We start from the raw sequence: 22,540 nt of genomic DNA, 5'->3' as shown, positions 1-22,540 counted from the left end.
TCCTGGACTGGCTTAGGTTAGGAAAAATGCCGCCCTCCCTGAGGCCCTGGCATAGTGCCGCCTGAAGCGCTCGCTTCAGGTCGCCTCATGGGAGGTGCGGCACTGCCAAGCAGTCCCAACCCCAGCCCGCAAGGCTCTCCATCCACATTTGCAGAAAGTGGCAATCGAGGCACAGAAGGGATTGTGACACATCTTTGGCATCAGTTATGCCATATGTGTTGATAAATTACCCCAATATACCAATTTAGATCAAAGTCTGAGCTATTTGTAGATACTGTATCACCAACAAACATTTTCTACAATCAATCATTGTAGGGTTATATAAATTCAATGATGGACTTCTCTATTTGAAAAACAAAACCAGTGGCATTACCAGAATAATTCTGTACGATGGAACCCTTAAGGTATGTTCACATGGCTGAAAATGGATTCCGCGTGTGAACATACCGCGCGGCTAGCCACGATGTAATGCCGATGCAGTGCATCCCATCGGAGCATTCGGCTCTGGATTAGGCCCAAATGAATGGGCCTAATCGGGAGGATGTCTTGCGCAGCGGACGCTGCGGCTGAGTCAGCTGCGGAATCCACGTGAAGAAGGGGCATGTCGCTTCTTTTTTCACTACTAGCTAGTGGAAAAATAAGTGAACGGCTCCCATTGATGGCAATGGGAGCCAGTTTTGGAAGCGGATTTTGAGGCAGATTCCGTGTCAAAATCCACTGCCAAAAAACTCCATGTGAACTAGCCTTTATGTAGATGAAGAGGTAAATCTAGATTTAGTAATAGTGTTAGTTTTAGAATAGACAGTCTTAAACTACACCAGATTTACCAAAGTGTCTAATGCTAAATATCAGGCGTATTATGAGACTGTCTAGTCTAACATTTTACTGCTTATTAGTTGTCTTTAAAAATATTTGCAATTTTTGGCACACAGTGTCACACTTAGGCCACACCTTTTTCCCATAATGCCACATTCCTTGGCTGATGGATGATACTCTTTCCACATAGAACTGATAAAAGTGTCTAAAAACTGATAGATGTAGCACAAATCAAGTTAGACAGTTTTTGCTGCAAATTGCGCCTGAATTCTGGAGCATTTTGCTTGAAAATTTTATTTCATGTCTACAGCAAAATGGCCATAGTCACGTTTGAAATTGACAGTATCACTATTATTCATTCTAAGTCCCCTTGCACACAACCATGTGCTAGATCAGGGTGCTACCCATGTTTTTCCCGGATAGCACACTAACCCTTTCATTTCTGTTAGCCCACACATATGACCATTTATTACATCGTTCCGTGGGCCAACAGTCCGGGACGCAAAAATCAGGTCAGGTTCTATTCCTGTGCTGTTTACAGCCAAGCTTCCATTGCCCCAATTCAAGCATGGGTAGTGTACTGACGGCACACGGATGACATCTAGGTGCACGGGGGGGTGCCCTGGCCGTGCTGTTCAATCATAGCCGGTGGCTCACACATAGTAGTGTGCAATGGGCCCAAATTGAGTCAAGTGAAAAAATATATAAAATACTCTACTTCTCATGACTCATGTATTCCCAAGTTTGAATTCATTCTGAGATTTTTTTTATTGTATGCCTGTCCAGAATATTGGCAAAGCAGAATAAAAATTATGTGAAAACAATCAACGCCTTCATATTTTCCAATGACTGAACTATTAATGCTCCAGTAGCATCTGAAAGAATGAAACACTGTCTTCACTCCCACCTTCCTCCCCCCATCATGTACTGAACACATTTTTCAAACCTGACTTTGTGCAAACATGCTGTTGTGCTGCAAGCATTAAAAGGCAATTTAGTACTCAAAGGATTAAAAGCTCATGTTAAATTGAAGACTACACTTGGCATAAACATTAAAAATTGACAGAACACCCTGCACATTAACTTCACCGGGGCCCCATAATTAGCATTTAAAAGTGAAACATAATTTCCTTACCATGCTAATCCACTACCTAGTTACTCATTCATAATGCATTTGGCGAAATACAAATGAAATTCACAAGATTTTTTTTATTTTGCATTTTACTATTCTGTTTTACATCCCGACTAGAAAAGAATAAGAGATACTCTAATTTTTTCTGAAAAGCTTGGACTTGTCATTTGCATAATTGCATTTCATTTTATGCATATACAGCAAACAATATGGTTTATTTTTAGCTGCAATCCTACCTGGAAAACTCTGAAAGTAATATTTATGGTTGTATATCTCTGGTACGGTATTAACTGTGTGATAGTTAGTAACAGGTTTCAGAAGGTCCAGTTCTCTGAATACTTCCCTATGAATCATATATACAAAATGTTACCAATACTGTACATACAATAAATCAACTCACCAAAGTTAAGGGATTCTCTGACAAACATAACATTGTTTTGGGAACTTTTATTCACTCTGCTTTTGTTAAATTTTGGAATAAAATATGGCCTAATATCATACAAATAACACAATTTCAGCAAAATAGTGAATAGAATGAGAATTAGATTAGGTAATGGCAGTTTTTTGGTGCAAACGTGACACATTTATTAGCGTAAGATTGTTTGTGGCCAAACATGTGCCACTTTGTCCAATTTCTGATCTGCACATCACTCATGAGAAGAACAGGGGCAGGGATCAAAGCGGACTACTCAACCCAACAGATTTACTATACTGAGACCTGAAAACTGGTATGAATAACTAATGTGGAAGAGGATTGGCAGAAATTTCAATTCTGCTGCAAAGAACCTCCCACAATGTGCCAAAATTATAAAGGCACTGGAGCCTCTTAATAATTCTGTGCCATCTGCTGCCAGAGCTCACAATATTACCGACCTCAGTATGCGAGAGTCCGGGGCTGTGTGTCGGACACTGTGATCTGTAGTATGGGGGCACCACAAGGTACAGTTCTTGCCCCATTTCTCTTCACACTATACACTGCTGACTTTAGGTACAACTTATCTAGCTGCTACTTACAGAAGTACTCCAATGACTCTGCAATAGTAGGCCTCATCACAGATGCAGATGACAGGGCGTACCGAGACTTAAACCAGGACTTCTTGGAATGGTGCCAGCTGAACCACTGCATGATTAGTGCTAGGAAAACCAAGGAGATGGTAGTGGACTTTAGTAAGCGGAGGAGTGTCCTGAATCCAGTGGACATCCAGGGAACAGGCATTGAGATAAGTCAAGACCTATAAGTACCTGGATGTGCTCCTCAATAATCATCTAGATTGGGCTGATCACCTGGATACGCTGCACAGAAAGGGTCACAGCAAGTTCTACCTGCTCAGGAGGCTGAGGGGCTTTGGAGTTCAAGGGGCACGTCTTAGGGCCTTTTTCAACTCTGTGGTAGCATCTACCATCTTCTTCAGAGTGGGCTACTGGGGGAGTAACATACCAGCCAGGGACAGAAATAGACTTGACAGGCTGGTTAGATGAGCCAGTTCTGTCCTAGAGAGCCCCCTGGACCCAATACAGGTGGTGGGTGACAGAAGGATACTGTCCGTGGTGAGCTCCAAGCTGGAGAACAATTTCCATCCCATGTATGAGATTGTGACAGCACTGGGCAGTACTGTCAGTGACTGACTGCTTCATCCCAAGTGTGAGAAGGAGCGCTATCGAAGATCCTTCCTCCCAATTGTGGTCAGGCTGTATAATCAACATCAGACTAAGTGAAGATCACTCTGCACAGAGAGCTAAATGATCCTGAGTCTTTCTTTTCTTCCTAGTTGCTATGACTCCTAGTATCTTTTTCTATCTGCTATGAGCTTGTATGTGTTCTTTTCTTGTAATATATTACTGTATTATCCATGCTGCTGTAACACACTGAATTTCCCAAATGGTGGGACTATTAAAGGATTATCTTATCTTATTAAGACCAATGTGCCATGATGAATATAATGAACATAAAAATTAACAAATGCACCAAATGAGTAAACAAGTTCTCTTCAAAGTGTATATTTATGGTGCTCAAAATGAAACATATTCAAAGGCTACAAGTCTACATAATGTTACTAGCTGAATCTAGTAGAATCTTAATATAACGGTTATGTGAATAGCCCCCATTCACTGACAGTGAAATGAATGTTGAACATGTGCCGTCCGTTAAAAAAACTGTCATGTGAATGTAGCCTCCAGTCTGGGAACATGCCTGACTACTCATGTGACCACTTCAGTCAATCACTGGTATACAGGCACATTGCTGCAGCAAAATAAACATAGAATGGCAGAGTGCAATTAATATGCAATGTATTTTATTATTTTATGGCTGTTTGTTCATTCTAATTGGTACACTTAGAAATAGTATTAAGAGATTTCTATTGCAAATTACCACTAGCAATACTGGATTTACATCACCTGTGGGTGCAAAATACCTGGTGCCTAAGGGTCTCTTCTGAAAACCATGTTCCCTACACAAATCAGCATGTCCCTGTAACAAAATCCACTCCATTTTTGGCTGCTAGAGTTGAGTAGGACTGACATGGTTGCCTCCATAGTGCACAATCACAGGTCTTTTATTAGGAACCTATCTTTTGGGCTGTCAGTGTATGATCCTTATTTTTTCTCGAGGCATGTAACTTGTTCAGTGGCATAACTAGGAATGGCGGGACCCCACGGCGAACATTTGACATGGCACCCCCCCCCCCTTCCCGCCCTACTGTCCCACCTAACTCCCTTCCACGCATGCCCACACACATGCAGAAGGAGAAGCACCGGCATTTGTGAGCATGAGTGAGGAACGGTAAGTAAATAGGGCCCGTTACCTGCTGGAGTTACTCCTATTAAAAACAAAAAAAACATCAGACGCCTGCCGGGCCCTCTAATGTCCCAGCCTAGTGGCAGCCACTACCGCTACTACCACGGTAGTTACACTCCTGAAATTATTGTTGTTGTGCTTAGCACTTCAGCTAATCCAGTCGCTGGAACCTCCACTGATCATACTCAAAGAATATATTATTAGTTACATTTCCTTAAAAACCTATTTAATAACTTCCTTAACTGGAATCTAGTAGTTTAGAGGTAAAGTAAAAAAAACCAGAGCATTTGCTTTCTTTTAATACAATTTGTATTCCGTAACGTAGATAATTTTTACACCATTTTTAATAATTCCTTTTCCAAATTTTGGGGAAAGAAACTGCGTTTCTATGTCTCTGGCACAGTTTACTGAGCAGATAGTACAATTATTCTGAGCATTTGAAGTTGAATTGATATTGTTTCACCAGTTTATTTGGTTGTACGTTCTTCCGTGTGGCATAAAGCTCTGCTGCACCACTCGAAATGATTAAAGATGTTTATTTGGATGCACAATTCAAGGCAAGGAATTACAAATCAGAGGCCTAAGGCAGAAAACATTTTTAACTCACAGACCAGCTGTGCGATATAAAGGGGCTACAAGACTCTTCGACTGGAGCAGTGGGATTCCGCAGTCAGCTTCCACAGAATTGTTTTCATTCATCACGATAACTTACTTGTTTGTATTTAGTATTTCATACATCCTATGTGGGTGAAGGCATGAGTGTATTCACTGTTCTGAAGAAAAAAAATCAAGGCAACTTCCATTCTGTAGAATTCATCTTACTTAGAAGAGCCAGCGGATTGTGGATTTAGGTACAGTAAATCCAAGCAGCTTTTTATTATGTTTGACATGTTAGTACACCCTTATCCCTGATACATCAACTGCTCTTCCCCCCAAGCACAGTCTGCTGTACCTTATTGAAATTCCAACCTTCCATTGTTAATAATGTGGATATATCCTAAACCAAAACATAGCGTGCTGTTGGGTAAGGTTTATCCCCTGTATAGGGACTTTGTGTGGTCTTGCTTCCATAACATATACGCAATTTTTAAAACAGAAAAACAACTTTGATTCTCAATTTTGGAATTTTAACATTATTAGATGGTAATGAATTGTACAAATAGACCTAAAAATGAGATTTTGCTGAAAGTGACAGCCATTACTGGATTTTGTAGCAATCCGAAACTCCTAGGAACTATCTATCATGCATAAAATGCAGTACTAGTAGTAGTGTATTGGAGAGAAGCAAAGGCATGCAAATTTGTCATGCATTTGGCAGTATTTTTCCTGTTCTGTCTACATTTTTGTCCAAAAAAACCACAAAGACATATATTGACTTAAAGCCAATAGGAAATAAGAAACATTCTACCAACACAATGGGACCAATTTATTAAGAGTGACATTTTGTACTCTGGTTTCAATCACTTTTCTGCATTGGTGTGAGTTGTACCAGAACTATTATGAAATTGGAGCCCTGTGTGCTGAAATTGAAACTTATACCAAACTAAAACTGGTATAGGATTCAGCTATAACTGATGCCAGTTTTTTTTTTTTTGCTATCCGTATGTCTTTGTAGAATGGGAGGAAATCCATGCAAACACAAGGAGAACATACCCTGTTTCCCCGAAAATAAGACAGTGTCTTATATTAAATTCTCTTCCGAAATATATGACCTGTCTTATTTTTGGGGTATGTCTTATGCAGCGGCTGGAGCGAGGGACAATTGGCAGTCATGCCGGCGCTTCCTTAGCGGAGTGCCGGCATGACTGCCGGGTTGTAGGGGGGGTGTGTGTCTTATTTTCAGGGAAACAGGGTACAAACTCCTTGCAGATGTTGTTCCTGGCGGGATTTCAACCAAGGACTCAAGAGCTGCAAGGCTGCAGTGCTAACCACTGAGCCATGATGTTGCCCTGATGCCAGTTTTCTGGTATAAGTTAGAATAAATTTGGTGTCCTTCATTCTCTCCCTGAACCACCTAACTTTTTTGAAAAAATGGTGAGCAGAGCACAAAATGGAAAAAAACAGCATTTTCGCAATGTGGGCTTTAACCTCCCACACTTGTTTCTCTCTCTTTTTTTCGCTGTATTTCATACATACATGAATTTCATACCTACAGCATGTTGAATTTTTGGTGACTAACCAAAAATATGCACTTACTGTAGATCGAAGATACAATGCACAAGAAAACTTGGAGTCAATATATTACACTTTGAATGACAGTTTTCTGGCATAAAAGGCATAAAAAGTCAAAATGTATGCCACATGTGCAAGCCAAAAATTGGGACTTTTTTAGCTACTGTGGAAATACAGTGGAAAAAAACACTGCGTTCTACAGTACCAGCAAAGTTAATGTGATTTTTGTTAATATCATCCACACAGTAGAGGAAAAAAATGCTCAAAAATACAGCATGTTAATACTAGCTGCAGAATTGTTTGCCTATAGATTTAGTAAGGGAAGAAAAAGTACATGGGACAATGCGGCAAAAACTGCATGAGTTTTTGCTGTGTTTTTTTCTATAATATTTTTAGCTGTGTTTCGCAACATGGGGCATTAGCCTTAAGGAAGATTTGAGAATATATCAAAAGGATAGAGTACCTTAAATTAGTGGGTGTATTTGAGCCAATGATTAAAAGTACTTATGAAATGGGGACTAAATTTAATGTGTACCATGCAGTGGCGTAACTAGGAATGGTGGGGCCCCGTGGCGAACCTTTGACATGGGCCCTTCTCCAAAGACTACTTACTTCAGGGGAACATAACAGTAAATATCTTATTCTCCTGCGGTTCCACCACAGGTACTGTTCAGATAGTACTAGGCAGATTGTGGCACAGTGGTAGTTCTTTCAATAGCTATCACCATCCTGAAGCAATCAATTGGTACCTGATAGGCTATTCAGGCTCTGTAATGTCAGTAGGGCGGTGTCAGGCAGGAGCAGACAAAGGGTGTGATTCTGAGCACTGACACTGGCTGCCTCTGATTGGAGCTCTGAATCACGCCCCCTGCCTGACACTTCCCTTCTGAAATATAGAGATAAAATATAATATCACACACCAAAACTAACTGTGCTTGTTGCTCAGGAACAGTGGGGGCTAGCGAGAAAATGCCAACTGTGCTGGAATCAGTGGAGTGGCGTCTATTACCAGATTTTAAGAACATGAATTAGTGGAGGTGATGAAAGGTTCTTTTTAAAGGGGGTCTCAATTTGCCTATTCTATCTATCCAGTTTGATTAATTCTATCTAAAAGAGTACTATACATAAAACATACCTTGTTAAGATATTCAAATGAATAAATAGTATTAACACGTCTTAGAATATTAATCCCACTGGGTTATGGCAACAAGTATTGTCATGTAAATGAATACACATGTAAATACTAATAGACATTAAAATATATATAACTGGTATTTTGAGGAACTTTGTAAAACAAGAATTTATATAGTGGGTTAAATAAGCAGAAAAGTAGTGAATACCCTAGTTTAGATAGATATACACATTGGTTCCATGCATTGTAACAATGCATCTACCTATATATGTCTAGGTAGTTTGTGCTGCACATGGATGAAAAGCACAATTGATCTTGTCTCATGATGGACACTGTGAACTGCCCCAGGCCATGACTTTAACCATCCATGTTCACATCCGCTATACTGTCTCTCATTTTAAAGTCATTTAATACAAAATAAAAATCCCAGCTCTCTAGACTTTTAAAGCTTGTCACCAGCCTGTGACCCCTGAACACTTGTCATTGGAAGAATAAAAACACAGTTGGTGGGCTTGTCCCCCAGCATGCCACACTGAATACTCTATGGAATATACCCTCTGGTTCAGACATATTTTTAATATGTCTCTTACAGCTGGCTCATTTGATCCAGAAAGCCTGAGCCGAGAATTCAGAGGGGAGAAATAAAAGCAGGCATAGCCTGAGAGGATAGTTTGTCTCCTGAGTTTACCTTGAAAGATGAGGCACAGAAAATGAGAACTGAAAAAACATAAGAAAATCCGCCTTTATTATTGTACTTTTTGCTCATTATCTTTACAGAAGCTGTTTAAAAGGAACACTTGGTAATTAACCAATTACATCCCATATAACTCATATCATACTGGTATAATGGTGGTTGTGTATCGAAAGGGCTACATCCACAAAGCTAAATAGTCAGCCAGTAATATACTGGGGCAGATTTAATAACACTGGCATTTTGCACACTAGTCTTGACCCCCAAGAGTGAAGATGTGCCTCTTAATGAATTAAGTCTCTGTGTGCCCGAGACTGACATCTGCACCAGCCAGGAGTTGGCATCGATCTCAGCTTTAATTTATTCCAGCTTTATTTTGTAAATTATAATACATTTGTCAGCAACCTCGGAGGTCACGCACCTCCCATTAAGCCTTGACCTCATATGTCCACTTTCTAAAAATGGTATGGATGGCACAAGTAGACCAAAACTTACGAATTTTGGTAAAAATAAAACATCTGTGCAGAAAATTGCATAAAATGTATGATAAAACTGCCTCATTGTGTCTGTTACAATAAAGCAAAGAATAATATAACACAAATGCTGTTGTTTGATTATATGGTCAAGGACATTACTGAATTTTCCACAATGAAGAACTATGACCTATGTATAGAATAGAGCCACCCAATTATCAATGGTAGAGTGCTCCATCCATTTCTTCATAAAAAAAAATAGTAGAACCAAAACTCGAATGGCAATCACGGTTCATAGAAATTCTCAGTTCTTTATTATGTGCTCGATTGCGGGACAAACTTACAGAACACTGTATGGGTAATGGCTATTTTGTGACTCTTCGTTTCTCTAGCCCATCTAGAACCCTCCACTTCTCCTCATTACACAGCTGACTAGAAGGACAAGCAGTCACTCTATTCAATGTTTAGGGGCTAATGGAAGCAGCCAAGTACAGAGATCAACCTTAAAGGAGTATCTTTTTTATTTTAGGCTGGGGGAGTTGTAAAAAATTTTAAAAAACATACTCACTTGTCCTCGATGCTCCGGTGCCTCTAACGCGTTCTGGTCCTGCAGCTCCACTGCTTTCTTCTGGCAGAAGTCCCCACCGCACGTAACCACTGAAGCCAATCAGCAGCCTAAGGAAAGGAATATGGGATGCCACAGCCAGCGTGCACTTCCAGCAAACGAAGACAGCAGAGCAACAAGACCGGACCACGCTGGTAGACACCGGAGCACCGAGGACAGATGAACATATTTCCTTTTTTTTTTTCCTTCCCTGGCCTAATTTAATGGCGAAAATGGACCGGACAAACCGAGGATCACCGCGCTCAATCCGTTGTTCTCTTGAAAACTCACTTTATTTAGGAAAAGTACACACAACGCGTTTCGGGCTAACCGCCCTTTTTCAAGTGTATAGACTAAACGAAAAATAAGAACAATAGCCCCAAAAGAGGGGAAAAGCAGCAATAAGCAAACCAGTAAAACATAATAAAAAGTATATATACAAACACCTCTGTGTCTAAAAAGGCATCCAAATGTGCTTTGCCCGAAAGATGTGTTACAAGGCGTATTGCTACTACAGTGTAGAGCTGACATGATATCAATCTACTACATTTGTACTAAAATCAGCATGTTGCCAAACCAAATAGTACATGTGAGGGATTCATATCAAACAAGATATTTGTGAAAGTAACTGACAGGTGCAAAGAGTCTTACAATAACCGGCTTCAGTTAAAGTATGGTCTATACAAGATAAAGTGCCAATAGAACAATTACTGGAAAAACAAAGGTCTTACCTTATGACTAGTGTCGAGCTGGATGCTTGATCCAGCCGACCAAGTCTAGCCCTTTAAATAACATTGGTGGCAGTGACTGTTTCGGCGCCTTTTTCGGGCGCATGCGTGGTCAGCCGCACGTGTGAGCGGCGTCCAGCACTACAGAGAGCGCATGCGTCGGCCCAGCTTGCCGCACGCATGTGCACCCAGGCTCCGGGACACCGCGCGCCTGCTAATGTGCGCGCGAGTCACCGGCCTTGGTAGTGATGAGTGCGCACGCGCCGGTCGTTGCCGTATCGCGCCTGCGCACCCACTGTTATTGGTGACAGTGTGTGCTGCCGCAATGAAGTACGGAGTCAGCGTCTGCAGGGATTGCAGGATCGCTGACCCTATGGCATACTTAGAGGCACAGCCACCCATTTGGTGAGCGTATGGCTGTGCCAAAAACAAAATACATTTGGATGGATATACATTAAAATGTGGAAATACAGTCAAATGAATATACATTAAAAATAGATTGTAGACTACAGTTGAATAAATATACATAAAAATAGACACAAAAATAGACACAAAAAAGCTTCCAATAAATAAATAAAAAATGCATAAGAATAATACAAATAAAATATGTAAATGTGTATACTCAAAATAAATAATCCTTTAAGGACCTAAGACAACCATGATATTCATGTCCATGTTGGAGCAGAAACATTTATTCGTGGGAAAAACTGGATACGGCAAGCTGGGCCGACGCATGCGCTCTCTGTAGTGCTGGACGCCGCTCACACGTGCGGCTGACCACGCATGCACCCGAAAGAGGCGCCGAAACAGTCACTGCCACCAATGTTATTTAAAGGGCTAGACTTGGTCGGCTGGATCAAGCATCCAGCTCGACACTAGTCATAAGGTAAGACCTTTGTTTTTCCAGTAATTGTTCTATTGGCACTTTATCTTGTATAGACCATACTTTAACTGAAGCCGGTTATTGTAAGACTCTTTGCACCTGTCAGTTACTTTCACAAATATCTTGTTTGATATGAATCCCTCACATGTACTATTTGGTTTGGCAACATGCTGATTTTAGTACAAATGTAGTAGATTGATATCATGTCAGCTCTACACTGTAGTAGCAATACGCCTTGTAACACATCTTTCGGGCAAAGCACATTTGGATGCCTTTTTAGACACAGAGGTGTTTGTATATATACTTTTTATTATGTTTTACTGGTTTGCTTATTGCTGCTTTTCCCCTCTTTTGGGGCTATTGTTCTTATTTTTCGTTTAGTCTATACACTTGAAAAAGGGCGGTTAGCCCGAAACGCGTTGTGTGTACTTTTCCTAAATAAAGTGAGTTTTCAAGAGAACAACGGATTGAGCGCGGTGATCCTCGGTTTGTCCGGTCCATTTTCGCCATTACCTACCCCTAGGGTGACGTGGATTCTGCTGGCTCTCCTCCAGGGGTACAGGACCTCCCCTCCCCAAGTGGTCTATATACTGTTAAGAAGGTTGTGATCACAACCTTTCAAGGTGAGGAGCATTCTTGTCATATTAACCTCCGTATTATACGGTACTTCACTATGTGCAGCTCGGTGCTGTTTTTTGTCTGGCCTAATTTAAAGAATAGTTTTTATTCTAGACAACATCTTTAACAGTGTACTGTATATAATTTCATTATTACAAAATATACTATATAATATTAACGAAGACCACTTACAACTTACAAGAATAAACAAAAGCAGTCATATTAGTGAGCTCAATGCTACTCCATGCCTAATCCATATTATGCTTGAATTGCAGGATCCCATTTCACCTGCAAAACTATATTTTGTTTGTCCCAGGCCACACACAAACCAATCTGCACGTTCAGGAGAATCTTCCAAATTTATGAATTCTAAATTTAAAAAAGGCCTGACCTTTCACATTTAGAGATCATACTATGTCACTACTACATTTCTCTAACTGCTACCCTTAGGCTCATTCTTAACCTTTAAATGTAAAACTGATATTAGCTTGCAGAATCTGAGTGTTGTTTGCAAAACAATAAGTAATCTATGTCTGAAACAAAGGTGTGTTGCCCCAAGATTCTTTACGCAATGGTTCTCCCTTTTTTAGGTGGGTCAGGTCAGTGGAATGCGTAGTTTGGCCTTAGCACTGGGAGGACATTTAGTGAGTAAGATGTCCGTTCCATATTATAGCTTTATAAAAGCTTTATGTAACTTTCTCAACACAAATCATATTAAATGATAATTTTTTGTCTTTTTCTGATATCACTAGGGGGCTACGGTTTTATACAGATTCCAATGAATTAAATGATAAATTTGTCTTCAGTAAACTTTTCCACTACCTCTAGTGGTAGCCGCAGTCAGTGGTGTAACTAGGAATGGCTGGGCCCCAAGGCGAACATTTGACATGTCCCTTCAACCCCTTTCCCCACACAAACCGTTTTATGCACACAATATTATGCCCCATAGTGGTCCCTGCACACACGATTATGTACCATAGTAGCCCCTGCAGACACTATTATGTGCCATAGTGGCCCCTGCACACACTGTTATGCACCATAGTGGCCCCTGCACACACTATTATGCCACATAGTGGCACTTGCAAACAATATTATGCCCCATAGTGGCCCCTACAGCAAACTATTATGCCCCATAGTGGCCCCTTCACACAATATTATGCCCCACTGTGGACCACCCATGAACAATTATACTGTGGGGGGTTTTCAGACCCCATAGTATAATGATTGGAGACCCAGGCTCTCCCTGGCTCCGGCGCACTCCCCGCTACTTTTGGCCATCTTCAATGTTGGACCAGATGTCACGTGAGCAAGGCCTGCGTCGCGACGCATAATGACGTTAGCCTAGTCCCATGTGATGTCTAGGATGTCACTAAACAGGTCTGCAATCTGCCGGGGTGCGGGAGCAGTAAGTAACAGTGTTTTTTATGTTCCCTCACCTCCCCTGACCCTCCGATCGTTATACTCTGGGGTCTGCAGAAGGGGAATAGTAGGCGTCCGTGAGCAGAAGCGGGGGATCGGTCAGTAAATAGGACCCGTTACCTGTTGGGGTTACTCCAGCAGGTAACGTTCTATTAAATAAAGAACAACAAAACATCAGGGGCCCGTTGGGCCCCCTAGTGTCTCGAGACCTGTGGCAGCCGCTACCGCTGCTACCCCGATATTTATGCCACTGGCCACAGTCAAGCAGAATTTTATTATTTAAAACATCCAAAAACTCAAGTTCTTTGTATCCTTTGATAGGCATTACTCCACTTGGAATTTTTTCTCTAGCCCATACGTGCCCCATTGTCTGCCTTAGTCCATGAACACCCACTTAATAGTAACTGCACCACTTGGGAACTATGGGGTATAGAGAAAAAATCCCAAGTGCGTTGGAATCAGTGGAGAGGGATGGGAATAGATGGTGGAGGTGGTGAAATGTGTGAGGGGAAGAAGAGGCTTTAGATATATGCATGTTAAAATCTAATAATATTTTCTGCTAGAGCAGCCCTGTGCCTCTTCTAACACGGCACAGTATTCCCGATTAAAATTGCGTTAGCTGCTATCACAGAATTTGTAAATGTATTTCTCAGGCTACAGCCATGGGATTTGAATATTTATTTTTTATAATGTTATATTTATATCAGCCATCCTGCCATAAATGAACCATGCACAGTACATCCATGTCACCACAGGACCCCAGGCACTGCAATTGAGCATGTTTTTTTTTATTATTTCATGGGAGCTATAAAACAAAATAACGGTCAACCATGGACAGCCAGAAAGATTTTACACAATGAGCTGTTTTCATTTTAAACAATAGCAACCCGAGACACATTACAATAAAAAACCAATAAATTTCCTTACACTTCCTTTCAATCATCCTCATGTAGTACAAAAGCTCATAATCCTGCAACAATAATGAGCACCCACCCACTGGTTACTCTTTAGCTCTGAATCCTTAGTCATTTCTCCTCTCATCTTTTTTTATACCCAGACATTCTAATGGCCCCCCTTCTCTCATCCCCCTCCCCCATACTTGCTATGGGCGATGATTGACAGATTAATATATGTCTAGCTACGTGTCTTAGAAATCAAAAGCAAGGTGCTGTCAGAATCGCTTGTCAGGAAATGAGATTAGGTGCACTTGTCATTTGCTGAGGATTGCAGTCTTTCTGAGATAAGGTTGCATTTAATGAGTGTAAAAAGCCTCCTTGTGAAAAAAGGTGGGAGGGAGATTTCATGGAGGAAGAGAATTATCATTTTTTTTCTTGGTGTCAGCCGAGAGCTTTATCATATAAGTTGATACTGTGGCACCCTGGTAGCCACTGATAATGGCCCTGGGACTATTGCACCACTTCTGTATCTTTGCAGCTTCAAATGTGATGACTTGTTACCTAGTTTTAACGCTTGTGGGAGCTAAAAACTGGAATCCCAATGGGATCGGCTAAAGCATAAAGATAATAGAACAGATCTCTAGGAGCTAGATAATATGGATACTCTGTAAAATGTTCAATTTACCAGCCGATTAGTGAGTAGCACTTACATTAGAGATATGGCTAATGCTACCAAGATCAATAATATTGTGGACAAGAAAATGATCTCTTTGCTTCTTAAGTGAACAAGGATTTCTCACTATATTCTCTGTATTGAGCTGAAGTGGGAGTGAAGTGGTTAAAGAACAGTCTTTTTTAGACATGGTCATTGTCCATATGACTATAATACATGCTATGAAGTCTACTGCAGCTCATGAGCAAACGTAACACAGGAGATAGTCTTTGCTTCTTTAATGCTTGGATATATACAGTACATTCCATTGGTTTGGGCAGAGATATGGCTTGCAGTTATTGAACTTTGATTTAAAATATGTACCTGGTTTTAGAAGTTAAAACCTTGCTACCACCATATACAATAACACCATGTTATCCCTGTTATTTGGTATTGGGGCCCTGTTCCCCTATACATCAGAATAAGTACTAAGTAGTGCTGATACCAATTTCTGTAAGGCCAGGTTCACATCTGCGTTCGGTATTCTGCATGGGGTCATTGAAAAGTGGTCTTTTAACAAAGTGACGATGGACAGTATACATCATATGTTACATGCAAAAACTGAAGATTTGTCTTCTTAAAGAGGTGATCTTTTGGAGAAGTTTACTGTGTGTGTCATGAGTATTGTGTTAACTAGGGTTGAGCGATCGTGTTCGGAAAAGATCGGATTCCGATCGTCGATCGAGTAAATTTCACGATCGCGATCGGAATGCCAAAAATGATCTTTTTAGGTGGGATCGAGATCGAGGATTATTTCCCACAATGCTTTTCTACTGGCCAAGCATTGTGGGAAAAGCTAACAATGTTAGCTAGGTCCCATAGGAATGAATGGATGCAGCCGGCACACAGCCTTAACCCCCTGCACACTGGCTGCATCCATTCATTCTAATGGGAGATTAGCTAACATCTCTAGTAGCTACTTACCTGCACAGATTGCTGGTCCGGTCTCCGCTGTTCTCGGTCCTCTTCGCCTCACTGCCCCTGCCTCCCAGGTTAGTGTTACAGACCTAGGAAGAAGGCGGGGCTTGTGGCTTAGGAGAGTGTGGGCGGGTACTGGGAGGGGAGACGCCATGATAAAACACTCCTTCTTCATACCTTCATGGCAGCAACAAGTATAAATCTTATTCTATTAAAGAGGTTTTCTAAGTTGAAGGGACATTTTTTGATACTGATGAGCTATCCTGAGAATATGTCATCAATATCATATCATTGAGGGGGAGGTATCCTGATGCCACACCTTTCAGCTGTTCCAGGCAACCTTCAGCACAACAGAATGAATGAAGTGAATGAAGCAAAAAGTAGAAGGCTCAGTCCATCGTGTAGTAACTGGAGTACTGCAGTTCTGTTCTTATTCACTTATGTGGGGGTAGAGTTGTTGGCATTGCAGCTATAGAATAGACAGGTCTTTCTATTTCCAGCTCCATACCCTGTATAAGTGGTGCTGAAGGCTGCCTAGAAAGCTGATGATTATCCCCGCAGATCTGGCACTGATGACCTACCCTGAGAATAATAGTAAAAAGTATGGAAAACACACCAATACAAAATCTACTTTGAGAATTGAACATGTTAAATGACTGGTTCTAGCGTCTTCATTAAGAGACCAGGAAAATAGGAGCCAAGCAGGTCAGGAGAAAGAGAGCAGACAGTCCTGTTTTAGCGGTCTGGGTCTCCATCATTCAGGTTCCCTGGTGGACCCAAATGAGGGTCAGCACAGTGCTAGTGTGATACTTTTATCATGAGGCCTGTTATCCTAGTTCAAGAGCTTGAGGTTCATCCATATATGCATATGATCATATATATATATATATATATATATATATATATATATATATATATATATATAGTATATGCTTTTCCAAACTTAGCACCTTATGAAATAGCACAAGGAAATACTATTGCTTGGTTATCAATATGGGTTTGATCATTGGGGTTAGAAATGACATGGCTTTCTTTGGCATAGTATAAATCCTTTTTTTTTTTCCCTGCAAGCAATACTGTTCTCCAGATAATGGGCCTGAGTTGTGGTTCTCTGGACCCGTGATAGCATATTCTAATGATATGTCATCACCGGCTCAGACTGTAAAACTGCTTTCCAGATTCTTTCTGCTACCCTTAAAACACTGCGGTATTGCACAGCATACAAAGAGTCTCCCTCCTTTTAATGCTGTCTGAATGAATATATTGCAAAAGCGGCCTCCATTGTAAGCTAATGTGGCAGGCAGTTCATTCTCCTAACAATTACTTTCATGCCCAATGCCGCGCTCACATCAGTAATCTGCTGTATTACACGCTGCATGCATTGCACTGTTTTTATAGAAAATCTTTCAAATACAGTAGCTAAGATCCTCTATATATATATATGCATATACACTATATATATGCTATACATGTGTGCATATACATACATATTTGTCATAACATGGAGGTATCTATTTTGTTGTATTTTATAATACTCCGGCTTTGAAGATATGACTGGGTGATCCTGGAGAATCAGTTATAACATATTGTATTGATTAAAGAATATTTTAACAATTTTCTTCTCCATGGATTCCCCGGGATATGATTTGTACTGATCCTCTGCAAATTCGATGACGAGAGATCCCTCTGAGCTTTCTGTGCTGGAAAAGGAATAGTTAAAAGAACCTAGGATAACTAGGTGACTGCAGTTTCCAGGACTGTGACTTTTAACCCGATCATTGCTAAGAGAGTTGGTAAATTAATTGAAATTCTCTTCGCTACTGATTCAGCTCAATTTACTGCATATCGTGAAACTGACATCTCGATTCCACCATCTTATATTGATGATCAAATGGTTCATTTTACGAGATTAAACTTAACTCGCTGAAATGTTCAGGCTGGCGAAGTGCTCCCTGTAAACTGTGCGCTCTGGAACGGAAAGGGTTAACGGGGCATTCTAAAGCAACCCTGCACCCTGAGCAACTCTGTTCCCAATCTACAGGGTTTAGAATTTTTAACTCCGTCATCACTAGAGTGCACAGCTTAGATGGGACTGGTGATGATTGTATTGCAATCCTCATATCTATTCATTTTCCAGGAGGTGAATCAGACTGATTCACTGCGAATCCCGAACCTTTTACCTGCCTTACATACAAATGAGCTCATATTTAGCAAACCTTCCTAACAGCCTGATACATTCGATTTCTTTCTACTACCTGTATGTGACAAGGTGGTTGAGGGACATGGTCCCACACAGGTATACGGGGCACGATGCCTACTAACCCCCTGAAGATGCAGATATGGGATGACTGCAGCAGCAGAAGGGATGAGAATGTAGGGTGAGGAGATGTGAAAGCAGCATAGAGAAGGTGGCTCAATGATTGTCAGGTTGATGGAGGAAGTCAGAGGAGGGGCAGGCCCAGCCTGTGGGATGTCCCCAGCTCTGGAATGCAGTCTATGAATAAGCACTTGTATTCAGCCTGGAAATACAGAGAGACACACACATAGAAAGAACCTAGTGTGACTGCTGCAGCTGAGCAAGGAGCTATCTATGTGCCAGTGAGCAGAGCCCATCTCAGGACAGGACTAGCGGAGGAGGAAGAAGAAGAAGAAGGAGAGGAGGAGGAGGAGGAGGACTACTGCCTTCAGCCTGGCTACCCACTGAATGACTGGAGGATTGCACCTAAGAAAGGGAATACATCCAGCTCTCCCTGATGGGATTTGTGCCCTGGAAGGATCTATTCCGATGGAATTCACTTGATGCCCTGACTTAGAGCAGTGATCTGGGCGCTGGAGGAGCTGCTCTCCCTCACAGGGGGTGTCCCGGGATTGTGAGGAGCTGCAGGGTGAGGGATCAGCAGTGTGAGTCGGAGGAGGAGCAGCAGGCAGGGAAGGAGGGAGGGAGGGGAGCTGCTGCTGCTGCTACTGCTGTCTGTCTGCTGAGGGGGATCAGGAGCTGGCGGGCACATGGCTGCTTCCTTTGTCCTGCTGCTGCTGCAGCTGCTGTGATTCTTCTGTCTGTCTGTCATTAACCCTTGGACGTGCGGTGCAGGCAGCACCCGGGATCTGGAGCTCATCACCTCTCTTACTTTATCTATATACATACATATTTATATATATATATATATATATATATCATATATATATATACACACACAGAGCATCCTTCCCCTTCCCTGGATGTCTGGATGTATCTTCAATGGCTGCAAGGAATCTTGCTCACTTGGATTATTACTGCCAGGGTAACACAGTGCATTGTTTATCTGGTGAGCGAATCTGAAGTCCGATCTGGATCGTAGTCTGTGGATGAATCACTCTCCAGGTACCGTATCAGTCATCCACCCATAGCCTGTGCCCCACAGCTTGTCATTGTCATGTTGGCTTGTTATTGTTTACCTTCAGGAGGAGAGCTGGCACATCCATGCCATGGCACTGCTGGCTATACAGGGGTACCAGGCGAAAGCAATGACAGGAGAGAAGAAATGGGGTGTACTTGCCATGGCAATATTTCTAGATGTACAGAAATAAAACCACAAAACCTAACAATGGTCCCAAGTACCAGCTCTAATATATTGCCAGATTGAGTAGCTCCAATGTGTATTGTCTTTTTATTACTATTTATTTTCCTTTATTGTTTAACTTTTTCTTTTTTGTTTCAATTTAATGTTTCCTTGCCACGTCCTTTTGTGTATTCCATTGAAGCCTACTTCCCGGAAAACAATATGTTGGAAAGATTGCTTTGATCTAGGTCCCAACTGGGCAGGGAAGGCAGAATGTAGCTAAGCAGCTAGGCAGCTGCCCTCTGTATCCCTGACTGCCCTCCTTAACATCTCCCACTCCTCTGCCCTACGCCAGTTATTTATATCCAGCACCAGCTCTCTGCCTCTCAGCTCTCCTGTGACAATGCTGTGGAAGTCAGGGTTTTATTTATATTGGGAATATATATATATATATATATATATATATATATATATATATATATATATCAACAAGAGATGCCTTTATGGTTACTATTGTTAGCCTTTGTCCTAAGAGTACCAACATACTGTAGATCATTGCTTAACAAAAGAAAATTAATGGCACCAATTAGAATATATTGTAGTGATTGACATTGCACTGGACCTTCAGACTGAAGATGTCTGCCCTGAACGCCGTGTACTGTACATTCATGTAAATTTATGATCTATACATGATATATAACATACCTGTGTGTGGTGGGTTTTTTTGGGTCATAGAAGGTCAGTGTTTGCTATTAATTATGTATTACTTAATGAGGAGCTGTAATAAAGTACTGATATATGAATATGCAAACGGTCCTTGCGTGCGCTGATGTGTTGAATTAACGTTGCGATTTATAAAGGGTAACGTGAAAATCGTCATCCATTTATTATTTGTCACGGTAAAACGATTACCTTTTTTTTTCCGCTGAAAACTCCTTATTATGATCATGATGAAAAGTTCTGTAGGAACAATAGTGAATAAAATGAGGTTACCCTATTCCCTGATTGTGTTAAGGAGTCTCATTTTGGCTATATGAATTTGAGATTGTCAATGTAGCCATTAATATCAACTGACAGCGGAAGAATAGTCACAATCAGTTCAACAACTGTGATTTGCATGGGATGTAGATTGGGAGATGACAGCTCAACGTTGATAAAATTACACTTTCCAAAAAAATGATTTTTTTTTATGTCACTTGTTGCATTGTAAATAAAATATATATATTTTTCGTGTAGTATTTTTCTTTTTGATCGTGGATACATTTAACGGACAATTGTGTATAACCAGCTGTAATGTAGAAAGAATATTTAATCCATGACATAGAGCGGCTTTCCTAGATATTGAGGAATAATTTATCACTTAAGTATATTAATCCATGGGTCATATAAAATGTATATATTTTTAGTTTATTGAAGATTGCAGAAAGTAATATTCATATATTCCAAAGGCTTGCATTTTGGCTCTGTATGTGCCAAGCCGTGGAAGTCGACGAGTGGCATTTATTGCCTAAATAAGGGAAAATAAGGTAATAAGAGATAAATAAAATAAAATTGGCACCGCACACCGCATCTAATAAATTGTGCTAATTTTTATCACTTTGTGTCGCAGTTTTTCTCATTTGCCATGGGATATTTCGACGGCTGAGTCCATTTGAAATTTGTTTTACTTAAAATTAAAATCTGGATAAATAAATAGGCATAATTATATAAATTACCTGTTTACTGGGTGATTTATAGACTCTTCTCCCCTTGTATTTATTTATCCTGGGACTAAATTACAGAATTATTCAAAGAAATATATGAGATGATGTGTATATATATATATATATATATATATATATATATATATATATATACTACTATAAATGTAACTGTTTATTTATCATACTTCCTTTTTTCTTTCATATTATTTAAAAAATTATTTTAGGAATTCCAGCTAGTATGTAGAATACATTGCGTATATTGTAAATTTACATTTGGCTCTGTAGTATAAAGTAACCACCTTGTCCAGCCTTGTTATCATGAATAGTTATTCTGTATTTCATGTGAATGGGTGGCTTTAATTTTTTTTTATAATAGTAAACACCATAAAATTGTGCTAATCTTGGCAGAAAACCTATGTATACAAATTTACCAACCCAAATATTTGTTTGGCCTCTTGGAAGCTACTTATTAAACCGCCTTTAAAATTCAATACGCATATATTTACCAATACATATTTTGCATAAGCATTTTGCTACATAGATTGAAGATCTGAATGATATACTTAATTTTGTAGTTACATTCTAGATTTTAGTAGTATTAGATAGCAGTATTTTAGGTAGGTGTAGAAACTTCTTCCTGGGTATCAATAATGTGTTTATATCTTTGGTAAAAAGACATTTTCTTGTAGAACCCATATACAACAATTATTCTAGTCTTGTTCTGCTCCTTTGCCCAAGTTCATGCTGGCCAACAGCAACATATACAGTATTTTAAGCATCACGTTGGCAGTCACTGTTTGTGGTCAGGTTGTTGACCTTTGACTTTCAGAAGATCAGGACAAGTCAATACTGCTGATGATGTCGCCCATCATTTGCAGTTGTAAAAGGATCTTGGTTTAATATATTCCATCGTCTATAGATTAACATTTTTCAACCTATGTTTGCCTTATTGATATTTGTAAATTAGGAATTATGTTCATTTATCAAGCTTGCAAGTTTAGCAAATAGATAGTAAATCAATGTCCCAAGACATGTATAGTGCAAGTCTTGTTTTTGTATTTTTACAACCTTTCCCTATCCCTAAAGTTAAAAATAAACATTTATACAAGTCTAAAACCAGCCATACAAAGACTTTGTAATAAACAGGACCATTATGTGTATTTTGGACAATAAAATGTAACGTAAATTGTTTTATACAATATGTCATGTAGTCACTACATTGCAGTGTGCTTGAGCCCTGTACCATTAGCAATATGTATCTCAAAATAGATTTAGACAATTTGCAAACGTATTTATAAGATCACACT

At 40.3% G+C, this 22,540-nt stretch overlaps 1 protein-coding gene across 8 annotated transcripts in view; it reads left to right on the top strand.

The window, feature by feature from the left end:
* AUTS2 (activator of transcription and developmental regulator AUTS2) overlaps positions 1-22,540 on the top strand; it is a 1,077,115-nt gene that overhangs the window by 977,996 nt on the left and 76,579 nt on the right. The window lies entirely within an intron of this gene.

The sequence above is a fragment of the Leptodactylus fuscus genome, chromosome 2, assembly GCF_031893055.1.
Source record: "Leptodactylus fuscus isolate aLepFus1 chromosome 2, aLepFus1.hap2, whole genome shotgun sequence".
Lineage (NCBI taxonomy): Eukaryota > Metazoa > Chordata > Amphibia > Anura > Leptodactylidae > Leptodactylus > Leptodactylus fuscus.
Note: the sequence above shows the minus strand (reverse complement) of the source record. Positions and strands in the feature narration are given on the sequence as shown.